Genomic DNA, 9,187 nt, shown 5'->3' with positions numbered 1-9,187 from the left:
TAGAAAATTCACAAATTCTTATCAGTCTGTCTTAATAATACAATTGATTTCATGTTCTCCTTATAAAAACACTAATTTGAACATTCTTTAGGACTCCTTTACCTCATGTTTCTTTCTCTTTTACATGTAGACCCTTCTACACAATTGAAGCAGCAAGAAAGCTCAGCATGTCTTTCAGGTTTGATCCTTATCTAATGTTTTTTATTTAAATAATTTATTTATTTGGCTGTGCCTGGTCTTATTTGTGATACACGGGATCTTCAATCTTTCTCAGTCTTCTTCAGTCTTTGATGTGGCATGCAGGGTTTTAGTTGTGGCATGTGGGATCTAGTTTCTTGACCAGGGATGGAACCTAGGCCACCTGCATTGGGAGGGCAGAGTCTTAGCCAAAGGACCACCAGGAAGTCCCAATCCTTGTCTAATTTGTGTTTCAAGATCGAAGAGGTCTATGTGTTTAGAGATCCAATTGTGTGCTTTACCTAGATGTCTTATGGGCAGACTGTAAGCCTCCTGTTGTTCAGTCGCTCAGTCATGTCTGACTCTTTGCGACCCCATGGACTGCAGCACACCAGGCTTTCCTGTCCTTCACTATCTTCTGGAGTTTGGTCAAACTCATGTCCATTGAGTTTGATGATGCCATCCAACTATCTCATCCTCTGTCACCCCCTTCCTTCCTGCCCTCAATCTTTCCTAGCATCAGGGTCTTTTCCCATGAGTTGGCTCTTTGCATCAGGTGGCCAAAGTATTGGAGCTTCAGCATCAGTCCTTCTAGTGAATATTTAGGGTTAATTTCCTTTAGGGTTGACTGGTTTGATCTCTTTGCTGTCCAAGGGACTCTCAAGAGTCTTATCCAGCACCAGTTTGAAAGCATCAATTTCTTCAGGGCTTAGTCCTCTTTATGGTCCAACTCTCACATTGGTACGTGACTACTGGAAGAACCATAGCTTTGACTATATTTGACCTTTGGTTGCAAAGTGATGTTTCTGCTTAAGTAAGACTCCTAGTGGGTCAAATAATTTAAGTAATGATAAGCTAATTAACAGGCTTCCCTGATGGCTCAGTAGGTAAACAATATGCCTGCAGTGCAGGAGACACAGGAGATGTGGTTCGATTTCTGGATCTGGAAGATGCCCTGGAGGAGGAAATGGCAACCCACTCTAGTATTCTTGCTGAAAAATTCCATGGATAGAGGAGCCTGGTGGGCTACAGTCCAAAGAGTCAGACACAACTGAGAAACTAAGCATGCAGGCATGAGCTAATTAACATTCCACATATTTGTTTGAGTGAGTAAAGTGTGGAAAGCCATTCCTCTGTAAGTATTGAGATTATCAGTATTCTAAATTAAGTGGCAAAAGGCCACACCAGGATAGCATGATATTTGAGTGTAGCACATTGAAAATTCTTACTATAAGATCTGGCTGAGTTGATGTGATCACTTCTGATAAAAAAAGCTTGTAAGGAAGAAGATTCAATCATTGTGACTTGCATAGAGATTCTATGCAGAATTAGTCAATTTAAAAATATCTTTTAAGTGCTTTAGTCTTTAAAGTGGCTTACATTTTTCTGCTGCTTGATTTTAACTTATATTGTGTGGCCAGGAGACAGAAGAGCATGGTTTTTAAGTCCTAATTCTGCCATTAACTCACAGTGTGACTTGGGTAGATGTTTATCTTTTCTAAGCTTCCTCATTCATGAAATTAGGGAGTTGTGCTAAATGATCTGCAAGGTACCACTCGCTTGAAACCCCTATGATCATACCTTGTCTAAATGGTGTATCCTCAAATTCCTGATTATTTGAAGATAGTACCCAGTTGATTTAAAAACAAAAATAAATAAATGTGAACATCTAAAAATTTTCTATGCTATTACTACCATTTTAATTGTGAAGTCTATTTCTTATTTATGCCTTAGTCTTTGAGAAAGCTAAGGCTGGCTGTTAAATAGTTCTTCTAATTAGTATGAATGGTTATAGCATTTAAAATCCTTGTCCTGTCTCTGGTAAGATCAAAATTAGAGTGAATAATATGCCTTGGTTGAATATCAGCATGCAAACCATGTAGCTTGAAAAGATGTGTTTAGGCTCTGAGAATAAAGAGAAGCCCGCGCGTTCTGACAGCTGTGAGAAACACAAAAATATTAATGGTGGCAGTTAGAGAGCCAGGCCGAGAATAGCAATACACAGGTGCGTTTTCCCCAGCGCATGTGTTTCTTCTTTAGTATTCATGATAAGTTTCCAATACCTTCATCTTTACCCAGGAATTAGAAAACAGTTCAGACTTATTAGTTTGACTGAGAAACAGCCTAGAACAGCTGAAAGAACAATGTCTAAAGGGGTATATGTATCTTAATAAAGTCGTCTTCTATGATAATGCTTTAAATATCACTGTAATGCCATTTTTCTTTTCCAATAAAGTCATCATCATATAAAGTTTTATGGTAGAGTGGAGTGAAAAATTACATCAATTGTAGACTGTTTTATGTTACCATGTCCACTATCTTTATAATTTTACTTGTCTATCTGGCTGTGTGGGTCTTTGTTGCTAAACAAGCTTTTCTTTAGCTGCAGAGTGTGGGCCACTCTTTGGTTGTGATGTGCAGGCTTCTCATTGTGGGCGTGGCTTCTCTTGTTGCGGACCACAGGCTCTAGGCCACTCAGGCTTCTGTAGCTGCTGCATGTGGGATCAGTAGTTGTGTTTCCTGGGCTCTAGAGCACGGGATCAATAGTTGTGGGAACATGGGTTTAGTTGCTTCACGGCATATGGGATCCTCCTGAATCAAAGATTGAACCTGTGTCTCCTGCCTTGGCAGGCAGATTCTTTACCCCCAGGGAAGCTCGGTCACTATCTTTTAAATACAAGTTTCAATATCTATCAACATTTGATTTTAAAGTGTCATTTATGGTTTAGGATAATATGTGAAAAAACTTTAAGTCAAATAGAAACTCATCACTTCAGATTAGCAAAAAACACAGAAACAAGAAGCCATAAATTCTCATAAGAATATGTCTGAGCCCATGATCACATTGAATCCCTCTGCACAGTCCACAAAAACCTCAAACAAACTTAAATACATATCCCAAGTACTCTGTTCTCAGAGTTGTCAGGAGATATGATTCAAAGTACATAAGGCAGGTTCCTAGATATTGTATATCTCTCAAATTCACTGTCAATGAGCAATGTGAAATATCTGAGTCTTGAATGTCTGTACAGATCTCCTTCTTATCCTCAAACTTCTAGTCAACTCAGCTACTGAAGAAAAATGATGAAAATGGTGTTATGCTGCCATAGACACATTACTAGTAGAATTCAACCAAAGCCATCAAAGAAAATTTTCTTTTAGCTACAAAATCCAGAATGAAAAACGTGTATGTTAGTTTTTCTTTTAGGGAAAAATATTAGTTCTTAAGTCACCTTTTGTAATTAAAACCAAATGTCTTAGAATATATACCAAAAGTGCCTATTTAGAATTTGTATTAAAATGTAACTTAGGCTGATGGAGCTTTAATTTTTAAACCTTATTCTTTAAGACTACTATATGCGTGGGTCTGGTATATTCTAACAACAGCTACGTGACTGACATTGGTCGCTGTTATGATGGCATCATATATGACACTTTTGGGAGTTATCATCTTAGGATGGGTATATTTTATAATTTTGGAGGAAAGAACATATCTTCCTTGAAGACACATTTTCCCCCCACATTTTCCCCCCTCCCTGCCCCACAATTTCTCTTTCTCTAACTGTTATGTTCCTAAAGTTCTTCTGAAATTTTTCCCTTGCTTGCTTATGATGTGCTGATACAGGGTGATATGATGGACTTCATCAAATTCTTAATTACCAGATGTGATGTGTCAAGTGAGACTTAAGATTGGTTATGCGATCAGTAATGACTATATACACAACATATGCACACACACATAATTTTAAAAATAAGGAAAATTATTCCATTCTGTTTGAACTGATTTTGAGTATCAAGTTTCAAATGAGATATTGTTGTGTGTTATATAGCAACTGTATATTAGAATCTATATTGCCAATTTTAAGCCCCATTCTTAGAAAGCTGATATTAGCTTACTGACTGAAGATTTTTCTTCTGGGTAGACATGTGATGATTATTTTTTTTAAATCTATAATCTTTTTAGTTGTTTCCAATTTGAAATTGTATATAACCATTTTGGAGAAGGAAAATGGCAACCCCACTCCAGTATTCTTGCCTTAGAGAATCCTGTGGACAGAGGAGCCTGGTGGGGCTGCTGTCCATGGAGTTGCACAGAGTTGGACACGACTGAAGTGACTTAGCAGTAGCAGCATACCATTATTACTTTATTTTCATGACAAGTATTTTTATCTTTTTTGTTCTGCTGTGGTTGGGATTTCCAGGTGGCATAGTGGTAAAGGACTTCCCTGTAGCTCAAAGGGTAAAGAATCTGCCTGCAATGCAGGAGAACCAGGTTCGATTCCTTGGTCAGGAAAGACCTCTGGAGAAGGGAATGGAAATCCACTCCAGTGTTCTTACCTGGAGAATCCCCATGAAACAGAGGAGCCTGGCAGGCTATAATCCATGGGGTTGCAGAGTCGGACACGACTGAGCAACTAACACACAAGTGGTGTATTATACCTGCCTGCCAAGTTATACACCTGCCTGCCAATGCAGGAAACTAAAGAGATGTGGGTTTGAATCCCTGGGTTGGGAAAGATCCCCTGCAGGAGGAATGACAACCCATTGTAGTATTCTTGCCTAGAGAATCCCATGGACAGAAGAACCTGATGGCTACAGTCCATAGGGTTGCCACAGAGTAGGACATGACTGAAGCAACTTAGCACACACGTGGTGGATTTCACTGTAATAAGGTTAATTATTTCTCTGATTTAAAGCTATTGATAACTCACATTCCCTATTTCACTTTTCTGAACAATCAAACTTTGGAGAAATCCAGCACAGATTTATAGAGATATTTTTATTGTATGGATTTGTCTGGAGTTTGAGCGCAGCAGCAGGTTGTTTTTTTTTTAATCAGCAGTTTTATATTATATCATATTATTTCACATATGATATGCAAATAGATGTCAGCTCTTCTGTATTTTAAATTATTTTTGCCGTTTAGAACTTGTTCTGTAGCCTCACTGACTCACGGCGATGCATTATGAAGACAGTATACACGAATGGGTAGGCAATGTACTGAAGCCTTTCATTAAGACATACGGTTTTGAGCTCAAGTGGCCACTGTGGAGCTGCTGTGATAAAAAGTCCCTCTGATATCACAGCAGGTGATTGATTTCCTGGGCGACTCAGGAGCCATGAGAACCAAATCTTTGTCTCTGCTTTGATTTTACCACAGCTAGATCTCACAATCCTCATTAATCCTTATATCCTGACGAATAAATCAGTTCCATTCCCCAGTCCCAAACTATCTTCCAAAACATGATGACCCTCATGTTTGATAGCCATTAGAATACTACAGCTACTGGCCTGACTGAAGGAAACTGCCCTACAAGGCATGCTCTTTCCTACCTTTTAAGCTGTAAATACTTCATTTACAAATCAGACCCATATCGTGAATGCTTTATGAAGCCTTAAAGCACTTAACTTTGCTTCCTCATTCCTAAATGCAAACCAAATCCACTCTTCAGACCAGTCTTACAGTATATTGGACATGTGATTAAAGATAAGGACAAAATTAAAAGTTTTATAGATAATGTTTGGGTAAAAATATGTGTCTGTAAGGGAGAAAATGTTGGGTAGGGAGAGAGAAACTAAAGCCTTATGGATATGAAGTGCATCTATTACTGGTGAATTCTGGGAAATATGTAGAAGGCTATTATTTATTAATGGGGCATAATGTAAATCACTGCAGATGGTGACTGCAGCCATGGAAATTAAAAGACACTTACTCCTTGAAGGAAAGTTATGACCAACCTAGACAGCATATTAAAAAGCAGAGACATTACTTTGCCAACAAAGGTCCATCTAGTCAAGCTATGGTTTTCCAGTGGTAATGTATGGATGTGAGAGTTGGGACTATAAAGAAAGCTGAGCGCCGAAAGAATTGATGCTTTGTAGTGTGGGTGTTGGGAGAAGACTCTTGACAGTCCCTGGGACATCAAAGGAGATCCAACCAGTCCATCCTAAAGGAAACCAGTCCTGAATATTCATAGGAAGGACTGATGCTGAAGCTGAACTCCCAATACTTTGGCCACTGGATGCGAAGAGCTGACTCATTGGAAAAGACCCTGATGCTGGAAGGGATTGGGGGAGGAGGGAAGGGACAACAGAGGATGAGATGGCTGGATGGCATCACTGACTTGATGGACATGGTTTGGGTGAACTCCGGGAGTTGGTGATGGACGAGGGAGGCCTGGCGTGCTGTGGTTCATGGGGTCGCAAAGAGTCGGACACGAGCTGAGCGACTGAACTGAATGTTACAGAAATCTAATTTGACCACAATGAGATATCTTATAACCCATTATAATAGCTAAATGAAAAAATAGCGTTAGACCAAATGCTACAATGACATGGAGAAACTGGATCTCTCATATATTGCTATATGAAATTAAAATGGTGGCCACCCACTCTGGAAACAATATGATAATTTTCTTGTAAAGTAAGTGCATGCCTTTATTGTAATGATCCAGAAATGCTCTTTAGGGCATTTTGCCCAAGGAAATGAAAAACCTATGTTCACACAAAAACATGTGGATGAGTGTTCACAGCAGTTTCTTTGTAACAGCAAAAACTAGAAAACCACCCAATTGTCCTCCAGTGCTTGAATAGAACCAACTGTGGAACATAGATACAATGGTATGCTACTCAGCAGCAGAAGGAACCAACTACTGATACTTACAACAACTGGGTGGATTTCATGAGTATTATTTTTAATGAAAAAGATCTTAACAGGTTATATGCTGTATGATTGTATTGTATAACCTTTGTTAAACAATAAAACAGACCTAGTGGTTGCAGGGAACAGGGACATAGTAGGGATGGAGGGTACATGTGTGATGTGAACATAAACGGGTAGCGTGAAGGATTCTTTGGCAGTGGTAGAACACATTTGTATCTTTTTTTTTTTTTTTTTTTTAAATCTAAATATATTTATTATATAGTTACACCTAAAATTTGTGCTTTTTTTTTTGCTATATACTTTTAACTTGAGGACATCTGTAAAATCAGTACATTACAGAAATCTGAAAGAAATTCCACTAGCTATTTGAATATTGCTTATACAAAGTAATTTAAAGGGGGGGGGGACAAATACTTCTTTACAAAACAGAAGTCAGATATAGAAAACTTACGATACCAGGGAATACAGGGGAGAGGGATACATTGGGAGATTGATACTGTGTATACACAACTACGTATACAATAAAACAGATAGATTAGGAAATGGCAAGCCACTCCAGTATTCTGCCCTGGAGAATCCCATGGACAGAGAGCTTGGCAGGCTACAATCCATGGGTTTGCAAAGAGTCGGACACAACTGAAGTGACTTAGCATACATAAACGTAACTAAAAACTGCTGTATAGCACAGGGAACTCCACTCAGTACTCTGTGATGGTCTATATGACTAAAGGACAAGAGGATACATGTATAACTCATTCACTTGCTGTACACCTGAAACTAACACAGCTTTGTAATCAACTACACTCCAATAAAAATATAAAAAGTATTAAAGGAAAGCCAGCACCATATAAACAGCATACACTTAAATAAAGAGATGGATGTTTAACATACAGAGTAATGTTTTTTGTTCACTGATAAGCTAAAGGTCCATTTCAAGAAGTTTCTTTCTTTTGTATGCTTAATTTGTTTATTAGCAAGCAAAGCCCTATAAGGGATGGCGTCATCTGGTCTCCAGACTCAGATTCATCTTCATCTTGACTGATCTGGAAGTAATGAAGCTCATAAGTCTCCTTGTCAGATGCAACCATAGGAAGCCAATCACGAAGATTGTTCTTTTTAAGGTATTTCTTGGGTAGGTACTTTAAAATACCTTTGTGGAGAACTGTTTCTCAGAACAACTATGATTTATTCTTGGACACGTTCAATGTGAATGACATTCCCAAGATTTCCAGTCCTTCCATTCACTTTAACCTTCTCCCACAGAAACTGGTGCAAATTTCAAGAATCAAAAAATTTCCACCTTCTTACTGGATGAGTAAGATTCAAATGTAACTTCCAGGTGACTTCTTAGGCTTCTTGTCTTTCTTCGGTGGCATCTTGAAGGCTTGCCACGCGATCAGAAGAGCAGATTTGTATCTTGATTGTGGTGGTTTTAGAAATCTATATGTTTGGGGTAAAATTTCATAAGACCTACCAAAACACATAAGGGAAGTCCATTCAGTTGTGTCTGACTCTTTGCGACCCCATGGACTGTAGCCTATCAGGCTCCTCCGTCCATCAGATTTTCCAGGCAAGAGTACTGGAGTGGGTTGCCATTTCCTTCTCCAGGGGATCTTCTCGACCCAGGAATCAAACCCAGGGCTCCCTGCATTGCAGGCAACACTTTTACTGTCTAAGCCACCAGGGGAAGCAAAACACATACATACATATAAACACGTGAATGTAAAATATTATAAAAAGTGGAATAAATTCCGTAGTCTATAGTCAGTAGTCTAGTGAACACATTTTACCAATGTCAGTTTTCCTGGTTTTGATATTATACTACAGTTGTATAGGTTGTCACTGTTGGGGGAAATTAGGTTAGGGGTACAAGGGACTCTATGGTACTCATTTTACATCTTCCTGAGAGCTTATGATTAAATTATATCTTATATAATTTTATATTAAAATATTAAAAAATCTTATATTAAAAAAAAACCTTCAAAACCAGTCTGTTTTTGTTTTAATGATGAACATCAAAGGTCTCCTTGCCTCTACAGTATAAATACTTACTGTGCTGGTCATTTATAATGCATCTTGTACTATTTTTGGAGGATTACATTTGGGTAATTATATGAGAAAAAAGACATTGGCTTCCAATGCCAGATAGAGATGTAAGAAGGGTGTTAACTGAAAATACAGACTAATTATCACACTGAAGCAACTCTCTTCACTGGGTGCTATAATATAAAACTGGATCTTGCATCTGTACCATATTTGATCAGTGGACAAAAGAGTAGGTACACGTATTCTTTTGTTCTAAGGAAGGAAGGAAGGAAGTGAAGAAGAACTAAAGAGCCTCTTGAT

The 9,187-nt window shown here is 38.4% G+C and overlaps 1 pseudogene; it reads right to left on the bottom strand.

Moving 5' to 3' along the window:
• Positions 1 to 7,773: 7,773 nt before the first annotated feature.
• LOC113888597 lies at positions 7,774 to 8,217 on the bottom strand (annotated as a pseudogene).
• Positions 8,218 to 9,187: the final 970 nt, after the last annotated feature.

Source organism: Bos indicus x Bos taurus, unplaced genomic scaffold, assembly GCF_003369695.1.
Source record: "Bos indicus x Bos taurus breed Angus x Brahman F1 hybrid unplaced genomic scaffold, Bos_hybrid_MaternalHap_v2.0 tig00000152_arrow_arrow_obj, whole genome shotgun sequence".
Taxonomy (NCBI): Eukaryota; Metazoa; Chordata; class Mammalia; order Artiodactyla; family Bovidae; genus Bos; species Bos indicus x Bos taurus.
The sequence above is the reverse complement of the archived record's forward strand: the minus strand, read 5'-3'. Positions and strand labels throughout refer to the sequence as shown.